The following is a 23,260-nucleotide window of genomic DNA, read 5'->3' on the forward strand; positions in this document are numbered from 1 at the left end:
AGTGAGAACCCACTGTTCAGTTTTCAGTCTCATGCACTGCACCACCAGCACCGAAGCAGCTTCAACTGAGCAAAACTGCCGACGTCAGTGGAAAGCAAAACCCATGGGACCAGCAGAAAGGAGAAGTGAAATCCATCCCAGGTTAATGGACTGCTGAGAATTATTTTAAAAAGACAATTCTACCACTAGAGCAAACAGAGCAGCAAAAAGCCAGCTGACATGAGAAGGAAGAAAGATAAGAGATTCCGCAACTGGAGGTTTTAAATTTCAAATAGCCAGCATTCCACCAATCTGACTCACGAGAAGGCAATCAATCGATCGTATTTTTTGAGCGCTTACTGAGTACAGAGCACTGTGCTAAGTGCTTGGGAGAGTACAATATAACAGAGTTGGCAGACACGTTCTCTGCCCACAACAAGGTTACGGTCTAGACGGGGAGAGGGACGTTAATATAAATAAATTATTGATATGGACATAAGTGCTGTGGGGCTGAAGGTGGGAGTGAATAAAGGGAGCAAATCAGGGCAAATCAAGGCAGAGACAAGAGCCAAGGGACAGCCAGAACATAGGTTCCCTCCTTGATTTTTGCCAAGCCACATCACCTCCCCTGTGTCAGTGTCCCCCATGACGGACCACTATTTCAGTTAAGTGATCACAGAAGTGTTTTGCAGCTATGGTCTCCAGGGGAAAATCCACAAGCATTAATAACAGTGATCTCAGAACAGTACCTGATGCAAACCTAAGTGTCTAGCCTTTAAGGCCCCGATTCATTACTTACTACCAGGACAAAATTTCAGGAAGAGAGCTACAAACAGAGGAAGCCGGGTTATAGATACCTGGGAACAGTTACATAAGATGAAGGAGAGGGGAGGGAGAAAGAAGTCCCAAAGAGGAGTGTCAGGTCCAGAAGCCTTTCATTCCATCCGCAATTTCAGCCCCGGCTGTCCAGGATGCTGTGACCACCTGAGATTCTGGAGCAAGTCAGGACAGAAGGGGAGGAGGGGGCGGAATCTGAACACAATTATGACAGAGGGAGAGACATCATACTAGCTGAACTCAATCCATCAATGGTATTTGATGTTTACTCTGTACTATGTGCTTGCAAGAGTACCACAGAGTTAGCAGCAACATTAAGAGACTCCCCAGTGCTTAATATCACCCCTTGAACACAAACATTCTCAAAACAACTTTACATTACGGGCATCTTTTTTAAAAAATGGTATTTATTAAGTGCTTATTACGTGCCAGGCTCTGTACTATAAGTGCTGGGGTACATACAAAATAATCAGGTTGGACACAGTCCAGGTCTCACATGGGGCTCACAGTCTTAATCTCCATTTTACAGATGAGGTAACTGAGGGCCAGAGGAGTAAAGTGACTTGCCCAAGGTCACAAGCGGCAGAGCCAGGATTAAAACCCAGGTCTCCTGACTCCCAAACCCATTCGCTTTGCACTAGGCTACGATGCTTCTCTAGCCTCCTTGGGCCTGGAGATAATGCTTCCCCAACTAACGATCGACCAATCAGTCAAGTTCAACGCTTAGAACAGTGCTTTGCACACAGTAAACGCTTAATAAATGCCATTATTATTATAATTATTATTAAGCGTCGAGTGAGGAAGGCATCTTGTGGAAAAAGTTCAGGGATGAGAGTCAGGGAAACTGATTCTATCTCTGGCTGTCACCTCTATGCTCTGTTATACTGTACTCTCCCAAACGATTAGTACAGAGCTCTGCATACCATAAGCACGCAATGAATACAACTGAGTGAATGAAATGACTTTGGGCCAATCTCAAGCAGTAAGCAGCTCAGTTTCCTCACCTGTAAGATATGGATAAAGTACTTTTTCCTCTCTCCCACTTAGACCATGAGCCCTCCATAGGATCGGGACTGTATCGTCTGGGCTCACTGCAGTAGGGGCTTAAGATTATTATATTTTATTATTATATAATATTATTATATATTATTATATAATATATTATTATATATTATAATACTATTACATTAATTATATATTATTATGTGATAGTATATTATTCTATATTATTATATTATTGTATGGTATATTATTTATTGTTATTATTAATTAATATTATTATTGTTATTGATGTGTTCTGCACACATCATTACTGTGTGCAGAACACTGTACTAAGCACTTTTGAGGCTACATTAGAGTTAGTAGACATGGATCCCCGCCCTCAGGGAGTTTACACCTAGTGGGAGAGAGACCCACTAAAATAAATTATTGATAAGATGAAGTACACGAGATATATACAAAAGTAGCGCTATGCCTGGAGAGTGGGGATGTTAGTGGTTTGGGAGATTAGAAATTAATCAGGGAAGTTCTCCTGAAGGAGATGTGATTTCCAAAGGCCTCTGAAGATGGGGAGAGCTGTGGTCTATTGGCTACGAAGGGGGAGGTAGCAAGAGGTCAGAGGAAGGGAGAAGAGAATAAGGTCCAGTGAGTAGGTTAGCTTGAGAGAACTGAAGAACACAAGCTTAGGTGTAATGAAAAGGAGATAAGAGAGTGAATAAATATGAGAAACAGAACTGACTGAGCACCTCAAAGCAGTGGATCCAGAGTTTCTGTTTGATGCAGAGAGTAGTAGTAGTAATAATAATAATAATGGTATTTGTTAAACACTTACTATGTGCCAAGCACTGTTCTAAGCACTGGGGAGGTTAGAAGGTGATCAGGTTGTCCCACGGGGTGGGGGGGGGTGGGGGGCTCACAGTCTTCATCCCCATTTTCCAGATGAGGTCACTGAGGCCCAGAGAAGTGAAGTGACTTGCCCAAAGTCACACAGCTGACAAGTGGCCGAGCCGGGATTTGAACCCATGACCTCTGACTCCAAAGCCTGGGCTCTTTCCCCTGAGCCATGCTGCTTCACTGAATAGGCAACCCTGGAGAGTGGAAGCAGAGTGGCATAGTAGAAAAAGCACAGGCCTGGGCCCCGCCGTACCTTCTTCCCCTCCCCATAGCACCTGTATATATGTTTGTACAGATTTATTACACTAGTTATTTTACTTGTACATATTTACTATTCTATTTATTTTGTTAATGCTGTGCATCCCCCTTTTAGACTGTGAGCCCACTGTTGGGTAGGGACTGTCTCTATATGTTGCCAATTTGTACTTCCCAAGCGCTTAGTACAGTGCTCTGCACATAGTAAGCGCTCAATAAATACGATTGATGATGATGATGATCTAGCTTTATTTCTATTTATTCTGATGGCTTGATACCTGTCCACATGTTTTATTTTGCTGTCTGTCTCCCCCTTCTAGACTGTGAGCCCGTTGTGGGGAAGGGACCGTCTCTATACGTTGCCAACTTGTACTTCCCAAGCGCTTAGTACAGTGTTCTGCACACAGTAAGCGCTCAATAAATATGATTGAATGAATGAATGAATGAAGTTAGAGGACCTGGGTTCTAAACCCGGCTCTGTCACGCACTGGCTTGTGTGACCTTGGGCAAGTGTCACTTAATTTCTCTGGGCGTCAGTTTCCATCACAATAAAATAGGGATTCAAAACCTGTTCTCCCTCCTGTTTACACTGTGAGTCCAAGTGGGAGAGGGACTCTGTCCAACCTGAGCTTAGAAAAGTGCTTGACATATGGTAAAGCCCTTAACAAATACCATAATTGTAATTATTACTGGAAGTCACGTGCAGAATGACATTTCGGAAGACAGATCTGGGCAGAAGAGTTTAGTATGGACTGGAGAAGAGAGTAATGAGAGGCAGAGAGATTAGCGAGGAGGCTGATAAGCTCCTTATATGAGCCGGGAACAGGTTTAACAACTCGGCTGTACTCTCCCAAGCGCTTGGTACAGTGCTCCGTGCACAATATAAGTGCTCAATAAATACCATCGATTGATCGATTTATTGACTGAAGTAGCCAAGCTGATATTGGATAAATGCTCCTTGACTTCAGGCAGCCCTCCAGGAGAGCAAAAAGCAAGACTGTTAGTACGTCTGGCTTTGTTGTCTGTCTCCCCCTTTTAGACTGTGAGCCCACTGTTGGGTAGGGACTGTCTCTATATGTTGCCAACTTGTACTTCCCAAGCGCTTAGTACAGTGCTCTGCACACAGTAAGCGCTCAATAAATACGATTGATTGATTGACTGATTGAAAGGGGACCTAGACAGCTGACTGTATTGAACTTAGAAGCCAGCCAAAGCTTTAAGTAAACCTTACAACTTTCATTAGGAAAGACTTTTCCAGCTTCTGCCAGGAGGTAACCCAACCAAATCAGAGACGGGAAAACAAAACCGTCGCATGGATGCCTCGATGACCCGGGTTATTAGTTTCCAGGGCAACCGGCTTCAGATGTGGCCGTACTATGAATACTTAATATTCTAGACATAAGGTTGTTAAGGGCAGGGAACGTGTCTGCTAATTCTGCTGTACTGTACTCTCCCAAGGGCTTAATAAGTGCTCTGCACATAGCCAGTACTCGATAAATATCACCGATTGATTAATACAGAGGGGAGAAGGCTCTGGCCGGAAAACTGAAGCAGACCTGTCTGACCAAGCACTTAACTGCCTTCCATTCCCTGACAATTACTGGCTGAAAATTGACGGCGTATAAAGAGCTGAACCAGGCACAGGAGACAACGCCCTTTTTACGTCTGGAAAATAGAACAAGGTTGCAAATCAGAGATAGGGACTCCCACCCTATCTTCAAAACCGAATGTATTTACGCCAAACATTCCAGGGAAAGGGAATGAGAAGAAAAAAGGAGTTATGATGTAGACAAAGCCAGTTAAAACATACACACACACACACCCCCAAGTCTATTTGAATACCTAGAGATTGGCGATGCTATCAATCCTTAAGGAAAACATGCACAGTTGCTCATCAGGCCAATCAATCAATCAATCGTATGTATTGAGCGCTTACTGTGCGCGGAGCACTGTACTAAGCGCTTGGGAAGTACAAGTTGATGGCAAAGTCATCATTCCCCATCACCGCCAACCTCCACGGATCCCCGGTTCTCCTTTAAACTTAAGCAGATGAATCTCATTCATTCATTCAATCGTATTTATTGGGCGCTGACTGCGTGCAGAGCACTGTATTGAGCGCTTCAGGAGTATAAATCGGCAACACATAGAGACGGTCCCTACCCAACAAGGGCTTGGGGGTGGGCTGGAGGGGGAGACTAGGGAGGAAGATGGGGAAGAAAGAATTCATACTGGACTTTAATTTCAATCTCCGCTGAAACCGCAGTAAAACGTGAGAATGGCAAAGCCAAGTGAGAATGGCTGGAACAAAGGCTGAGGTGGGTGGGGGGGAAAAGAGGGGAGGGATCAAAGCCATTACTACAGTGCTAAGCGCTTAGTACAGTGCTCTGCACACAGTAAGCGCTCTCGATAAATACGATTGAGTGAATTGGAGCCATTAGTACGGCGCTAAGCGCTTAGTACAGTGTTCTGTGTGCACAGAGAAAGCGTTCTCGATAAATACGATTGAATGAATTGGAGCCATTAGCACAGTGGTAAGCGCTTAGTACAGTGCTCTGCACACAGTAAGCGCTCTCGATAAATACGATTGAATGAATTGGAGCCATTAGTACGGCGCTAAGCGCTCAGTACAGTGTTCCGCACACAGAAAGCGCTCTCGATAAATACGATTGAATGAACTGGAACCATTAGTACAGTGCTAAGCATTTAGTACAGTGTTCTGCACACAGTAAGCGCTCTCGATAAATACGACTGAATGAATTGGAGCCATCAGTACAGCGCTAAGCGCTCAGTACAGTGCTCTGCACACAGTAAGCGCTCTCGATAAATACGATTGAATGAATTGGAGCCATCAGTACAGTTCCAAGCGCTTAGTACAGTGCTCTGCACACAGTAAGCGCTCTCGATAAATATGATTGAATAAACTGGAGCCACTACTACAGTGGGAAGCGCTTAGTACAGTGCTCTGCACACAGTAAGCGCTCTCGATAAATACGATTGAATGAATTAGAGCCATTAGTACGGTGCTAAGCGCTTAGTACAGTGTTCTGTGTGCACACAGAAAGCGTTCTCGATAAATACGATTGAATGAATTGGCGCCATTAACACAGTGGTAAGCGCTTAGTACAGTGCTCTGCACACAGTAAGCGCTCTCAATAAATACAATTGAATGAATTGGAGCCATTAGTACAGCGCTAAGCGCTCAGTACAGTGTTCTGCACACAGAAAGCGCTCTCGATAAATACAATTGAATGAATTGGAGCCATTAGTACAGCGCTAAGCGCTCAGTACAGTGTTCTGCACACAGTAAGCGCTCTCGATAAATACGATTGAATGAATTGGAGCCATTAGTACAGCGCTAAGCGCTTAATACAGTGTTCTGTGTGCACACAGAAAGCGTTCTCGATAAATACGATTGAATGAATTGGTGCCATTAGCACAGTGGTAAGCGCTTAGTACAGTACTCTGCACACAGTAAGCGCTCTCGATAAATACGACTGAATGAATTGGAGCCATCAGTACAGTTCCAAGCGCTTAGTACAGTGCTCTGCACACAGTAAGCGCTCTCGATAAATATGATTGAATTAACTGGAGCCACTACTACAGTGGTAAGCGCTTAGTACAGTGCTCTGCACACAGTAAGCGCTCTCGATAAATACGATTGAATGAATTGGAGCCATTAGTACAGCGCTAAGCGCTCAGTACAGTGTTCTGCACACAGTAAGCGCTCTCGATAAATACGACTGAATGAATTGGAGCCATCAGTACAGTGCTAAGCGCTTAGTACAGTGCTCTGCACACAGTAAGCGCTCTCGATAAATACGATTGAATGAATTGGAGCCATCAGTACAGTTCCAAGCGCTTAGTACAGTGCTCTGCACACAGCAAGCGCTCTCGATAAATATGATTGAATAAACTGGAGCCATTACTACAGTGCTAAGCGCTTAGTACAGTGCTCTGCACACAGTAAGCGCTCTCGATAAATACGATTGAATGAATTGGAGCCATTAGTACAGCGCTAAGCGCTCAGTACAGTGTTCTGCACACAGTAAGCACTCTCGATAAATACGATTGAATGAACTGGAGCCATTAGCACAGTGGTAAGCGCTTAATACAGTGCTCTGCACACAGTAAGCGCTCTCGATAAATACAATTGAATGAATTGGGGCCATCAGTACAGTTCTACGCGCTTAGTACAGTGCTCTGCACACAGCAAGTGCTCTCAATAAATATGATTGAATAAACTGGAGCCATTACTACAGTGCTAAGCGCTTAGTACAGTGCTCTGCACACAGGAAGCGCTCTCAAACAATAGGACTGAATGAATTGGGGGTTGCTCCCTGCTGGGGATATGGGAAGCAGCATTCATTCATTCATTCCATCGTATTTATTGAGCGCTTCCTGCATGCAGAGAACTGTACTAAGCGCTTGGGAAGTACAAATCGGCAACATCTAGAGACGGTCCCTACCCAACAACGGGCTCCCAGTCTAGAAGAGGGAGACAAACAACACAAAACAAGGAGACAGGTGTCAATACCATCAAAATAGATAAAAAGAATTATAGATACATATGCATTTTTAATAGAATAATAAATATGTACAAATATTCATTCATTTAATCGCGTTTATTGAGCGCTTACTGTGTGCAGAGCACTGGACTAAGCGCTTGGAAAGTACAATTCGGCATCAGAGACAATCCCTACCCAACAACGGGCTCACAAGGCTAGAAGTCCCTTCACTTTTCTGTGCCTCAGTTCCCTCATCTGTAAAATGGGGATGAAGACTGTGAGCTCCACGTGGGACAACCTGATCACCTTGTATCCCCCCAGCGCTTAGAACAGGGCTTCGCACATAGTAAGTGCTTAACGTGGCTCGGTGGAAAGAGCCCGGGCTTCGGAGTCAGAGGTCATGGGTTCTAATTCCGCCTCTGCCGCTTGTCAGCTGCGTGACCTTGGGCAAACCATTTAATATCTCTGGGCCTCAGTTCCCTCATCTGTCAAATGGGGATGAAGACTGTGAGCCCCCCGTGGGACAACCTTGATCACCTTGCATCCCCCCCAGCACTTAGAACAGTGCTTTGCACACAGTAAGTGCTTAACGTGGCTCGGTGGAAAGAGCCTGGGCTTTGGAGTCACAGGTCATGGATTCGAATCCCGACTCCGCCACTTAGCTGCGTGACCTTGGGCAAACCATTTAACATCTCTGGGCCTCAGTTCCCTCATCTGTCAAATGGGGATGAAGACTGTGAGCCCCCCGTGGGACAACCTTGATCACCTTGCATCCCCCCCAGCACTTAGAACAGTGCTTTGCACACAGTAAGTGCTTAACGTGGCTCGGTGGAAAGAGCCTGGGCTTTGGAGTCACAGGTCATGGATTCGAATCCCAACTCCGCCATTTAGCTGTGTGACCTTGGGCAAACCATTTAACATCTCTGGGCCTCAGTTCCCTCATCTGTCAAATGGGGATGAAGACTGTGAGCCCCCCGTGGGCCAACCTCGATCACTTTGCATCCCCCCCAGCGCTTAGAACAGTGCTTCACACATAGTAAGTGCTTAACGTGGCTCGGTGGAAAGAGCCTGGGCTTTGGAGTCACAGGTCATGGATTCGAATACCGACTCCGCCACTTAGCTGCGTGACCTTGGGCAAACCATTTAACTTCTCTGGGCCTCAGTTCCCTTATCTGTCAAATGGGGACAGACTGTGAGCCCCCCGTGGGCCAACCTTGATCACCTTGTATCCCCCCCAGTGCTTAGAACGGTGCTTCGCACATAGTAAGTGCTTAACGTGGCTCGCTGGAAAGAGCCCGGGCTTTGGAGTCACAGGTCATAGATTCGAATCCCGACTCCGCCACTTAGCTGTGTGACCTTGGGCAAACCATTTAACATCTCTGGGCCTCAGTTACCTCATCTGTCAAATGGTGACAGACTCTGAGCCCCCCGTGGGCCAACCTTGATCACCTCGTATCCCCCCCAGCGCTTAGAACAGTGCTTCACACATAGTAAGTGCTTAATGTGGCTCATTGGAAAGAGCCCGGGCTTCGGAGTCACATGTCACAGATTCGAATCCCAACTCTGCCACTTAGCTGTGTGACCTTGGGCAAACCATTTAACTTCTCTGGGCCTCAGTTCCCTCATCTGTCAAATGGGGACTAAGACTGTGAGCCCCGCGTGGGCCAACCTTGATCACCTCGTATCCACTCCAGCGTTTAGAACAGGGCTTGGCACATAGTAAGCGCTTAACAAAAGCCATCATTACTATTAAGGGGGGAGACGGACAGAGAAAACTAGACGACTGTGAGCCCGTTGTTGGGCAGGGATGGTCTTTAACTGATGCTGAGTTGCATGTTCCAAGCGCTCAGTCCAGCGCTCTGCACCCGGGAGGCGCTCAAACTGGTTCAATCTCTCATCCTATCCCGACGGGATTACTTCCCAAGCGCTTAGTACAGTGCTCTGCACATAGTAAGTGCTCAATAAATACAATTGATGATGATGATTGATGATTACTGCCTCAGCCTCCCCTCTGATCTCCCATCCTCCTGTCCCTCCCCGCTTCAGCCTATGCTTCACTCTGCTGCCCGGATTCTCTTTGTACAGAAACGCTCCGGGCATGTCACGAAGCAGCGTGGCTCACTTGAAAGAGCCCGGGCTTTGGAGTCAGAGGTCATGGGTTCAAATCCCGGCTCCGCCAATTGTCAGCTGTGTGACTTTGGGCAAGTCACTTCACTTCTCTGTGCCTCAGTTACCTCATCTGTAAAATGAGGATTAAGACTGTGAGCCCCGCATGGGACACCCTGATCACCTTGTAACCTCCCCAGCGCTTAGAACAGTGCTTTGCACCTAGTAAGCGCTTAATAAATGCCATTATTATTATTATTATTATTATTATTATGTCACTCTCCTCCTCAAAAATCTCCAGTGGTTGCCTGTCAACCTACCAATCAAGCAAAACCTCCTCACCCTGGGTTTCAAGGCTGTCCATCCCCTCGCCCCCTCCTACCTCACCTCCCTAATCTCTTTCTCGCACCCTCCGCTCCTCTACCACCACTAACCTCCTCACTGGGCCTCGTTCTCACCTGTGGCCCACGTCCTCAATCAATCAATCAATCAATCGTATTTATTGAGCGCTTACTGTGTGCAGAGCACACTGTGTGCTCCCCCTGGCCTGGAAAGCCCTCCCTCCCCTCATCCGCCAAGCTAGCTCTCTTCCTCCCTTCAAGGCCCTACTGAGAGCTCACCTCCTCCAGGAGGCCTTCCCACACTGAGCCCCCTTTTTCCTCTCCCCCTCCCCATCCCCCCTGCCTCACTTTCATTCATTCATTCACTCGTATTTATTGAGAGCTTACTGTGTGCAGAGCACTGTACTAAGCGCTTGGGAAGTACAAGTTGGCAACATATAGAGACGGTCCCTACCCAACAGCGGGCTCACAGTCTAGAAGAGCGGGCTCACTTACCTCCTTCCCTTCCCCACAGCACCTGTATATATATACATATATACATACATATATATAATATATATATATATATACACACACACATATATACATACACATACATATATACATATATATGTATGTATATGTATGTATGTATATATACATGTATATATGTATATATACATGTATATACATGTGTATATATGTATATATAGGTACATATATTTATCACATGTTACATATCTGGTAAATATATTTACTATATATATAAAATATATATAAATATATTACCATATATTTACCATATATTTATTAATGTATATAAATATACATTTATTACTCTATCTTACTTGTACATATTCATTCTGTTTATTTTATTTTGTTAATATGTTTTGTTTTGCCGTCTGTCTCCCCCTTCTAGACTGTGAGCCCGCTGTGGGGTAGGGACCGTCTCTAGATGTTGCCGACTTGTACGTTCCCAAGCGCTTAGTCCAGTGCTCTGCACGCAATGAGCGCTCAATAAATATGATTGAATGAATGCATGAATGAATGAATGAATGAAAACGAGCCAAGGCAAGGGGGCCGATTGTACCGGGCAGGAGCGGAGCGTGGGGCGGTGGACGGAGTGCTCTGCACACAGTGAGCGCTCAATAAATACGATTGAATGAATGAATGAGTGAGTGAATGGGTGAATGAATGAGTGAATGGATTAATAATAATAATAATAATGGCATTTATTAAGCGCTTACTATGTGCAAGGCACTGTTCTAAGCGCTGAATGAATAAAAACGAGACAAAGCAAGGGGGGCGACTGCACCGGGCAGGGGCGGAGCGTGGGGCGGTGGACGGGGTACTCTGCACACAGTAAGTGCTCAATAAGTCCGATTGAATGAATGAATGAGTGAGTGAGTGAGTGAATGGATGAATGAAGGAAGGAAGGAAGGAAGGAAGGAATGAAAACAAGCCAAGGCAAGGGGGCTGACTGCACCCGGCAGGAGTGGAGCGTGAGGCGGTGGACGGGGTGCTCTGCACACAGTGAGCGCTCAATAAATACGACTGAGTGAATGAAGGAATGAATGAATGAAAACGAGACAAGGCAAGGAGGCCGATTGCACCGGGCAGAAGCAGAGCGGTGGACAGGATGCTCTGCACACAGTGAGCGCTCCATAAATATGAATGAATGAGTGAATGAATGAATAAATGAATTAATGAAAACGAGACAAGGCAAAGGGTCCGATTATACCGGGCAGGAGCGGTGTGGTGGACGGGGTGCTCTGCACACGGTGAGCGCTCAATAAATATGAATGAGTAAATGAGTGAATGATTGAATGAATAAATGAATGAATGAAAACGAGACGAGGCAAGGGGGCCGATTGCACCGGGCAGGAGCGGAGCGGTAGACGGGGTGCTCGGCACACAGTGAGCGCTCAATAAATACGATTGAATGAATGAACGAATGAATGAATGAATGAAAACGAGCCCAGGCAAGGGGGCTGACTGGAGCGGGCAGGAGCGGAGTGCGGGGCGGTGGACGGGGTGCTCTGCACACAGTGGGCGCTCAATAAATATGAATGAATAAATGAGTGAATGATTGAATGAATAAATGAATAAATGAAAACGAGACAAGGCAAGGGGGCCGGTTGCACCGGGCAGGAGCGGAGCGGTGGACGGGGTGGTCTGCACACAGTGAGCGCTCAATAAATACGATTGAATGAATGAATGAATGAATGATTGAAAAAATGAATGAATGAAAACGAGACAAGGCAAGGGGTCCGATTGCACCAGGCAGGAGCGGAGCAGTGGACGGGGTGCTCTGCACACGGTGAGTGCTCAATAAATACGATTGAATGAATGAATGAATGAATAAAATATGAATGAATGAAAACGAGCCCGGGCAAGGGGGCCGATTGGAGCGGGCAGGTGCGGAGCGTGGGGCAGTGGACGGGGTGCTCTGCACACTGTGAGCGCTCAATAAATATGAATGAATAAATGAGTGAATGATTGAATGAATAAGTGAATAAATGAGTGAATGAAAACGAGCCAAGGCAAAGGGTCCGATTGCACCGGGCAGGAGCGGGGCGGTGGACGGGGTGCTCTGCACACAGTGAGTGCTCAATAAATACGATTGATTGAATGATTGAATGAATGAATGAATGAATGAATGAATGAAAACGAGACAAGGCAAGGGGGCCGATTGCACCGGGCAGGAGCGGAGCGGTGGACGGGGTGCTCTGCACACGGTGAGCGCTCAATAAATACGATTGAATGAATGAGTGAATGAAAAAATGAATGAATGAGTGAATGAAAAAATGAATGAATGAAAACGAGCCCAGGCAAGGGGGCCGATTGGAGCGGGCAGGAGCGGAGTGCGGGGCGGTGGACGGGGTGCTCTGCACACAGTGAGCGCTCAACAAATATGAATGAATAAATGAGTGAATGACTGAATGAATAAATGAATAAATGAAAACGAGACAAAGCAAGGGGGCCGGTTGCACCGGGCAGGAGCGGGGCAGTGGACGGGGTGCTCTGCACACAGTGAGCGCTCAATAAATACGATTGAATGAATGAATGAGTGAATGAATGAAAAAATGAATGAATGAAAATGAGACAAGGCAAGGGGTCCGATTGCACCAGGAAGGAGCGGAGCGGTGGACGGGGTGCGCTGCACACAGTGAGCGCTCAATAAATACGATTGAATGAATGAATGAATGAATAAAATATGAATGAATGAAAACGAGCCCGGGCAAGGGGGCCGATTGGAGCGGGCAGGGGCGGAGCGCGGGGCGGTGGACGGGGTGCTCGGCACACGGTGAGCGCTCAATAAATACGACTGAATGAATGATTGAATGAATGAATGAATGAATGAATGGAAACGAGACAAGGCAAGGGGGCTGACTGGAGCGGGCAGGAGCGGGGCGGTGGGCGGGGTGCTCTGCACACAGTGAGCGCTCAATAAATACGATTGAATGAATGAGTGAATGATTGAATGAACAAATGAATACATGGAAACGAGACAAGGCAAGGGGGCCGATTGCACCGGGCAGGAGCGGGGCGGTGGACGGGGTGCCCTGCACACAGTGAGCGCTCAATGAATACGATTGAATGAATGAATGAATGAATGAATAAAATATGAATGAATGAAAAAATGAATGAATGAAAACGAGCCCAGGCAAGGGGAGCGGGCAGGAGCGGGGCGGTGGACGGGGGCTTGGGGAGCTGCTGCTCCACCCTCCCTCCTTCTCTCCCTTCTTCCCTCCCTCTCTCCTTCCCTCCTTCTCTCCCACCCTCCCTCCCTCCCTCTCTCTCTCTCTCTCCCTCTCCTTCCCTCCCTCTCCCTCCCTCCCCGGAGCCCGGACTCACCGCCCGCCGGACCTCAGCACCGGCCGCCCGGCTCCATCCCCGCCGCCGCTCCCCGCTCCCCGCTCCCCGGAGCCGTCACGTGACCCCCCCCCCCCGCCGCCGAGCCCCCGCCCCCTCGCCCAGCTCACGTCACCTGCCCCACCCCGAAGCCCCCTTCATTCATTCATTCATTCATTCATTCGATCGTATTTATTGAGCGCTCACGGCGTGCGGGGCGCTGGACTAAGCGCTTTGGGAGGGACAACTCGGCAACCTGGAGAGCCGGTCCCTACCCAACAGCGGGCTCACGGTCTAGAAGGGGGAGGGGGCCAGGGAACAAAACCAAGCGTATTAACAAAGTAATATACACAGAATAGTAACTATGTACAATTCCCTTCGTGCCGGACCCTGCCGCGGGGAGCCCGTCACGTGACTCCGCCGAAGCCCCGCCCCTTTCATCCCGGACAAAGCCGGGCCAGTCACGTGATCCGCCTTAGGCTCCGCCCCTTTTCGTCTCGTCTCTGCCGCAGGTACCCGTCACGTGACTGCCCCGAGGCCCCGCCCCTTAAGCTCGGGGATCCGTCACGTGACGCCTCCGAAGCCCCACCCCTTTCATCCCGGACCTTTGACGTGCCTATCTCGTGGCCCACCAAGGCTCCGTTCCTTTTGTCTCGGTCTCTGCCGCAGGGACCCGTCACGTGACTGCCCCGAGGCCCCGCCCCTTCATCTCCGGGGTCCGTCACGTGACTCCACCGAAGCCCCGCCCCTTTTCACCCCGGACCTTTGACGGGCCTATCAGGTGACCCACCAACGCTCCGCCCCTTTCGTCCAGGGCCCTGTCATCATCATCATCATCATCATCATCATCATCATCAATCGTATTTATTGAGCGCTTACTGTTCGCAGAGCACTGTACTGAGCGCTTGGGAAGTACAAGTTGGCAGTCAATCAATCAGTCGTATTTATTGAGCGCTCACTGTGTGCAGAGCACTGTACTAAGCGCTTGGGAAGTACAACTTGGCAACATATAGAGACGGTCCCTACCCAACAGTGGGCTCACAGTCTAGAAGGGGGAGACAGACAACAAAGCCAAACATACTAACAAAATAAACTAAATAGAATATATATGTACAAGTAAAATAAATGAATAAATTAAGAGTAGTAAATATGTCCTGGGGAGCCCGTCACGTGACTCCTCCGAAGCCCCGCCCCTTTCATCCCGGACGTTGCCGCGTCTGTCACGTGACCCACCCGAGGCCCCCTTTCATCCGGCCCCTGACCTGCGGAGCCGGTCACGTGGCCTTTCTGGGCCCCGCCCCCTCCACTTCGGCCCCTGCTTCTGAGAGACCGTCACGTGACCCGTCAGGGCCCCGCCCCCTCCACTCCGGCCCCTGCCGCGGGGAGCCCTACACGTGACTCCCCCGATGCCCCGCCCCCTTTCACCCGGCCCCGGAACCTGTCACGTGACCCGTCCGGGCCCCCGCCCACGTCACGTGATTCTCGGCTGGAGGGGGCGGGGCTTCTCGCTCCAGTCCGGCCCGGGGAGACAGCGCCCCCCGGAGACTCCAGGCGGAGCTGCAGGGCTCCCCCCACTGGCAAGGCGCCAGGTAAGAGACAGTGCTGCGTTGTAATAATAATAATGGCATTTATTAATCGCTGGAATAATAATAATAATAACAGTAATGATAGTAGTTGTTAGGTGCTTACTATGTGCCAATTGCTGTTCTAAGCGCTCCATCCCCCCCGCCTTACCTCCTTCCCTTCCCCACAGCACCTGTATATATGTATATATGTTTGCGTGTATTTATTACTCTATTCATTTATTTATTTTGCCTGTACATTTTTATTCTATTCATTTGATCAATCAATCAATCGTATTTATTGAGCGCTTACTGTGTGCAGAGCACTGTACTAAGCGCTTGGGAAGTACAAGTTGGCAACATATAGAGACAGTCCCTACCCAACAGCGGGCTCACAGTCTAGAAGGGGGAGACAGAGAACAAAACCAAACATATTAACAAAATAAAATAAATAGAATAGATAGGTACAAGTAAAATAAATAAATAAATAGAGTAATAAATATGTACAAACATATATACATATATACAGGTGCTGTGGGGAAGGGAAGGAGGTAAGACGGGGGGATGGAGAGGGGGACGAGGGGGAGAGGAAGGAAGGGGCTCAGTCTGGGAAGGCCTCCTGGAGGAGGTGAGCTCTCAGCAGGGCCTTGAAGGGAGGAAGAGAGCTAGCTTGGCGGATGGGCAGAGGGAGGGCATTCCAGGCCAGGGGGAGGATGTGGGCCGGGGGTCGATGGTGGGACAGGGGAGAACGAGGTACAGTGAGGAGGTTAGGGAGATTAGGATTGGGGAGGTTGTCCCATGGTGGGGGCGGGGGGGCGGTCTCAGTCTTAATCCCCATTTTACAGATGAGGGAACTGAGGCCCAGAGAAGTTAAGTGATTTGCCCAAAGTCACACAGCTGACCGTTGGTGGAGCCAGGATTCGAACCCATGTTCGAATGTAGTTAACCCATGTAGTTAAGCATCTTTTTTGGTAGCATTTATTAAGCGCTTACTATGTGCAAAGCACCGTTCTAAACGCTGGGGCGGTTACAAGGTGATCAGGTTGTCCCACGGGGGGCTCACAGTCTTAATCCCCATTTTACAGATGAGGTAACTGAGGCCCAGAGAAGTTAAGTGACTTGCCCAAAGTCACACAGATGGCTATTGGCAGAGCCGGGACTTGAACCCACGACCTCTGGCTCCAAAGCCCGGGCTCTTTCCACTGAGCCACGCTGCTTCTCCACATTTACTATGTGCTAAGCACTGTTCTAAGTGCTGAGAGAGATATAAGGTTATCAGGTTGTCCCCCGTGGAATCCCCATTTTACAGATGAGGGAACTGAGGCACAGAGAAGCAAAGTCACTTGCCCCAAGTCACACAGCTGACAAGTGGCGGAGCCGGAATTAGAACCCATGACCTCTGACTCCCAAGCCCGGGCTCTTTCCACTAAGCCACGCTGCTTCTCTAATAATAACAATAATGATAATAGTTGTTAGCGCTTACTATGTGCCAAGCGCTGTTCTAAGCGCTGGGGTAGATACAAGGTAATCAAATTGCCCCAAGTGGGGCTCACAGTCTTAATCCCCGTTTTACAGGTCAGGGAACTGAGGCACAGAGAAATGAAGTGGCTTGCCCAAGGTCACACAGCAGACAAGTGGCAGAGTCAGAATTAGAACCCACGACCTTCTGACGTGGAGAAGCAGCGTGGCTCAGTGGAAAGAGCCCGGGCTTTGGAGTCAGAGGTCATGGGTTCAAATCCAAGCTCCGCCACTTGTCAGCTGTGTGACTTTGGGCAAGTCACTTCACTTCTCTGGGCCTCAGTTACTTCATCTGTAAACTGGGGATTAAGACTGTGAGCCCCCCGTGGGACAACCTGATCACCTTGTAACCTCCCCAGTGCTTAGAACAGTGCTTTGCACATAGTAAGCGCTTAATAAATGCTATTATTATTATTATCATTCTGACTCCCAAGCCAGTGCTCGTACCACTAATAATAATAATAACAATGATGATGACGGCATTTATTAAGCACTTACTATATGCAAAGCACTGTTCTAAGCGCTGGGGGGATACAAGGTGATCAGGTTGTCCCACGGGGGGCTCACAGTCAACCCCCATTTTACAGACGAGGTAACTGAGGCCCAGAGAAGTTAAGTGGCTTGCCCAAGGTCACACAGCTGACAATTGGTGGAGCCGGGATTTGAACCCACGACCACTGACTCCAAAGCCCGTGCTCTTCTCACTAAGCCAAGCTGCTTCTCTATAATAATAATGATGGTATTTGTTAAGCGCTTACTATGTGCAAAGCACTGTTCTAAGCGCTGGGGCGGATACAAGGTGATCAGGTTGTCCCACGTGGGGCTCCCAGTCTTCATCCCCATTTTCCAGATGAGGGAACTGAGGCCCAGAGAGGTGAAGTGACTTGCCCGAAGTCACACAGCTGACCAGTGGCCGAGCCGGGATTTGAACCCAGGACCTCTGCCTCCATTTCCACTGAGCCACACTGCTTCTCTGTGGATCCTCTCTCAGCCACGCTCGCGTTCATGGAGGCAGTCTCTCAGGAAGAAGCGTCGGCTTCGATCAACAGCCCTCCACCCCTCCAAACAGAGGGAACTGGAGAAGTCCTTTCGGCCCGCAGCCTGCTCAAACCCGGGCCAGGGGCATCGAGTCTCACCTCAATCCATCAATCAATCGTATTTATTGAGCGCTTACTGTGTGCAGAGCACTGTACTAAGCGCTTGGGAAGTCCCCCTCTCCATCCCCCCCATCTTACCTCCTTCCCTTCCCCGCAGCACCTGTATATATGTATATATGTTTGTACATATTTATTACTCTATTTATTTTACTTGTACCTATCTATTCTATTTATTTTATTTTGTTGGTATGTTTGGTTTTGTTCTCTGTCTCCCCCTTTTAGACTGTGAGCCCACTGTTGGGTAGGGACTGTCTCTATATGTTGCCAATTTGTACTTCCCAAGCTCTTAGTACAGTGCTCTGCACATAGTAAGCGCTCAATAAATACGATTGATGATGATATAGACACGGTCCCTACCCAACAGTGGGCCCACACCTCCTGACTTGCCCTCCTTTAGGCTTTACAAAATACTGGGCACTTTGGACCGGGCTGGCGCAGTTCACGGGGGCCTGGGCCAGAAGGAAATAAAAGGAGGGAGGGAAGATGGCAGAGAGTGGGCTGAGGTAAACCTGCAGGAGAGGAGATTAGACTGTGAGCCCACTGTTGGGTAGGGACTGTCTCTATACGTTGCCAATTTGTCCTTCCCAAGCGCTTAGTACAGTGCTCTGCACACAGTAAGCGCTCAATAAATACGATAGATGATGATGATGATGGCAGACAATTCGAAGGAGCTGCTGCCCGGTGGTGGCAGAGAGGGCCAGGAGCTTTGGTTCTGCACCAGAGACCTGCCCAAACCAGTGCAATTCTCTGTTTATTCATTCAGTCGTGTTTATTCTTTTAGACTGTGAGCCCACTGTTGGGTAGGGACTGTGTATGTTGCCAACTTGTACTTCTCAAGCGCTTAGTACAGTGCTCTGCACACAGTAAGCGCTCAATAAATACGATTGATTGATTCATTCATTCATTCAATCGTATTTATTGAGCGCTTACTGCGTGCAGAGCACTGTACTAAGTGCTTGGGAAGTATAAGCCCCTCGCCTGCAAAATAACAATAATAATAATCAGGATAATGATGGCATTTATTAAGCGCTTACCGTGTGCAAATCAATCAATTGTATTTATTGAGCGCTTACTGTGTGCAGAGCACTGTACTAAGCGCTTGGGAAGTACAAGTTGGCAACATATAGAGACAGTCCCTACCCAACAGTGGGCTCACAGTCTAAAAGGGGGAGGCAAAGCACTGTTGTAAGCACTGGGGAGGTTACAAGGAGATCAGGTTGTCCCACGGGGGGGCTCACAGTCTTCATCCCCATTTTACAGATGAGGGAACTGAGGCCCAGAGAAGTGAAGTGACTTGCCCAAAGTCACACAGCTGACAGTTGGCAGAGCCGGGATTCGAACCCCTGACTCCAAAGCCCGGGCTCTTTCCACTGAGCCACGCTGCCGCACACCCTGTCTGACCTGCAACTTTGCAGCTGTTACATGTTTGTACATATTTATTACTCTATTTATTTATTTATTTTACTTGTACATAATTTATTACTCTATTTATATATTTATTTTACTTGTACATACCTGTTCTATTTATTTTATTTTGTTAATATGTTTGGTTTTGTCCTCTGTCTCCCCCTTCTAGACTGTGAGCCCACTGTTGGGTAGGGACTGTCTCTAGATGTTGCCAACTTGGACTTCCCAAGCGCTTAGTACAGTGCTCTGCACACAGTAAGCGCTCAATAAGTACGATTGATTGATTGTTACCAGAGGGTCAGGCTGGGCGACCTGCAGTATTGCAGCCTGCCTACGATAATAATAATGACGTTATTCGCTAAGTGCCTTCTACGTGCCAAGTTCTGTATGAAGCGCTGGGATAGGCACCAGATAATCAGGTCTGACACAGTGCCATTCCTCTTGCCAGTACATAGGCCGATGCCCTATTTGCCCTGCCATCCTCCCCTCAACATGGCACAGTGGAAATAAGGAGGTGGTGGGCAGGGCGGGCCCAGAAGCAGAGGGAAGGGCCCTGCAGCCTCGTGATGAGCTGTGTCACAGGCCCAGTCGGAAGCCCATTAAATCAGTTGGTCATATTTATTGAGAGCTTAGTGTGTGCAGAGCACTATACTAAACACTTGTGAGAGTGAATGAATGAAGTACAATGTAACATACATTCCTTGCCCACAATAAGTTTACAGTCTAGAGGGGGAGACAGACATTAATATAAATAAATAAAATTATAGATATGGAAACAAGTACTGTGGGGCTGGGAGGGAGCAAGTCGGGCATTTGTTAAGTGACAGTGACTCATCCTTTCAATGAACAGGCTTTACCTGCATCCTAAAACGAATTCCCCAGCCTGACCCACAATTTCGCAGCAAGTGCCGGTGGGTCAGGTCAGGTAAAGCGCCTCCAAACCCAGCTTGTTTCAGTGCGTCCTTCCTCAATCCATCAATCAACCAATCAGTGGTATTTGAGTGGTATTACAAATCAGCCTTCTCTTACTGCATCAGCCTTCTCTCTGATCTCCCATCCTCATGTCTCTCCCCACTTCAAATCCATACTTCATGCTGCTGCCCGGATTATCTTTGTCCAGAAACGCTCTGGGCATATGACTCCCCTCCTCAAAAATCTCCAGTGGCTACCAATCAATCTGCGCATCAGGCAGAAACTCCTCACCCTGGGCTTCAAGGCTGTCCATCACCTCGCCCCCTCCAACCTCACCTCCCTTCTGTCCTTCTCCAGCCCACCCCGCACCCTCCGCTCCTCTGCCGCTAATCTCCTCGCCGTATCTCGTTCTCGCCTGTCCCACCATTGACCCCCTGCCCACGTCATCCCCCGGGCCTGGAATGCCTTCCCTCTGCCCATCCGCCAAGCTAGCTCTCTTCCTCCCTTCAAGGCCCTGCTGAGAGCTCACCTCCTCCAGGAGGCCTTCCCAGACTGAGCCCCTTCCTTCCTCTCCCCCTCGTCCCCCCTCCATCCCCCCATCTTACCTCCTTCCCTTCCCCACAGCACCTGTATATACGTATATATGTTTGTACATATTCATTACTCTATTTATTTTACTTGTACATATCTATTCTATTTATTTTATTTTGTTAGTATGTTTGGTTTTGTTCTCTGTCTCCCCCTTTTAGACTGTGAGCCCACTGTTGGGTAGGGACTGTCTCTATATGTTGCCAACTTGGACTTCCCAAGTGCTTAGTACAGTGCTCTGCACACAGTAAGCGCTCAATAAATACGATTGATGATGATGATTTGAGAACTTGCCGAGACAAAACCACCGTACTCTGCACTTGGGAGAATATAACAGAACCAAAGTGTGCGTTTCCTAGCCCAAGTCCTGCCTGGAAGGAGATGCATGCCGACCTATCTCTCACCCAGGCCCTTGGCTCGCAACGTGCTCTGCGTCTACAGTGCCACGAACTACAGGGGCTGTGTGAGGCCTCTAGAAACTCCGCTTGTGACTGGACTCTGGATTATCTGGGGCGGCTGATTTTGAGGCCCCTCGAGGTCCACTCTACCGTCGAACTTGTGGACTTTGAGCTTGGTCTTTTATGTTGTTTTTGCATTTCTGTTATTTCATCTTTCCTCCTCCCTGCCTTCTTCTCAGATTGTGAGCTCCTGAAGGGCCAGGAACCATGTCTAATTCTCACCTGTGTATTTTCCCAGGATTTAGTCCAGTGCTCTCCACCAGCAGGTGCTCAATAAGAACTCTTATTACTACTACTACTACTAATAATAATAATAATGATGGCATTTATTAAGCACTTACTATGTGCAAGGCACTGTTCTAAGCGCTGGGGAGGATACAAGGTGATCAGGTTGTCCCACGGGGGGCTCACAGTCTTAATCCCCATTTTACAGATGAGGTAACTGAGGCACAGAGAAGTTAAGAGGCTTGCCCAAAGTCACACAGCTGACAATTGGCAGAGCCGGGATTTGATCCCATGACCTCTGACTCCAAAGCCCGTGCTCTTTCCACTGAGCCACGCTGCTTCTCTTTGTTAAGCACTTACTATGTGCCAAGCACGTACTAATTACATGATAATCAAGTTAGACCCAATCTCTGTCCCACGTGGGGCTCACAGTTTAAGTATGAGGAAGAACAGCTACTGAATCCCCATTTAATATCAGGAAACTGAAGTTCGAAGAAGTTAAATCAAGCGTATTTTATCAATCAATCACTCAGATTTATTGAGCGCTTACTGTGTGCAGAACACTATATTAAGCATCAGCGTTGGTAGATGCACTCCCTGCCCACAGTTAGTTTACAGTCTAGAGGATGACTTGTCCAAAGTCCCACAGCAGGCAAGTGATGGAGCAGGGATTTGAATCCAGGTCTTCTGACTCCCAAGCCTCGCTTCTTGTCACTAAGCCACGCTGCTCTTCTCAGTATCTCTCTCCGAACTAGTTTCCAGCACATCCAATCAATCAATCGAATTTATTGAGCGCTTACTGTGTGCAGAGCACTGTACTAAGCGCTTGGGAAGTCCAAGTTGGCAACATCTAGAGACAGTCCCTACCCAACAGTGGGCTCACAGTCTAAAAGGGGGAGACAGAGAACAAAACCAAACATACTAACGAAATAAAATAAATAGAATAGATATGTACAAGTAAAATAAATAGAGTAATAAATATGTACAAACATATATACATATATACGATGGACTGTAAGCCCGTTATAGGTAAGGAATGTGTCCTTTTATTGTTACACTCTCCCAAGCTTTGCATGCAGTAAATGCCCAATAAATACCATTAAATAATGAATGTATGAACGTGTTTCTGGCTCCAAGAAGGGCCACTTCAGCTGTTGAGATGATAGCAGCAACTGCTACTATAGCCACTGTCATCACCACCCTCCCCATTCAGGGGTTCTCTTTCTCTTCCTTAGTGAATGCCAGTTGGGACCTTTCAGGTAACAGGCTAGAACCCTAAATCAGGTCACCATTGCCTGTGGCAGAGCATCCAGTTTTACCTTCAACCCCCTGCTTGTCAACCGGACTGGAGAAGGAAAGGGTTAAAGGTGGTAAATGGTAACAGAGAGGCAAGAAGCGGCAAGAGTCATGAAGTGGGGAGGGAAATACATCAACATAGACAGGGATCATGCTACTCTGTTGTACTCTCCCAAGTGCTTAGTACCATGTACTGCGCTCAAAAAGCACTCAATAAATACCACTGAGGACTGGTCTCTTCCTCCCTTCAAGGCCCTACTGAGAGCTCACCTCCTCCAGGAGGCCTTCCCAGACTGAGCCCCTTCCTTCCTCTCCCCCACGTCCCCCTCTCCCTTATCTTACCTCCTTCCCTTCCCCACAGCACCTGTATATATGTATATATGTTTG

The 23,260-nt window shown here is 48.0% G+C and overlaps 1 protein-coding gene across 3 annotated transcripts in view; it reads right to left on the reverse strand.

Moving 5' to 3' along the window:
* The window catches only part of LOC119950146 (proton-coupled amino acid transporter 1-like), a 51,365-nt gene extending 37,593 nt beyond the window's left edge, over positions 1–13,772 (reverse strand). For 2 of the 3 annotated variants that reach the window (XM_038772187.1, XM_038772186.1), the window contains exon 1: positions 837–965. The gene's annotated coding sequence lies outside the window, so the exon portion shown is untranslated. Of the gene's footprint in view, positions 1–836; positions 966–13,753 lie in introns of those variants that run through there. The other variant, XM_038772189.1, reaches the window with a different exon arrangement.
* Between the last annotated feature and the right edge of the window lie 9,488 nt (positions 13,773–23,260).

This window comes from Tachyglossus aculeatus, chromosome X1 (assembly GCF_015852505.1).
Source record: "Tachyglossus aculeatus isolate mTacAcu1 chromosome X1, mTacAcu1.pri, whole genome shotgun sequence".
Classification (NCBI taxonomy): Eukaryota; Metazoa; Chordata; class Mammalia; order Monotremata; family Tachyglossidae; genus Tachyglossus; species Tachyglossus aculeatus.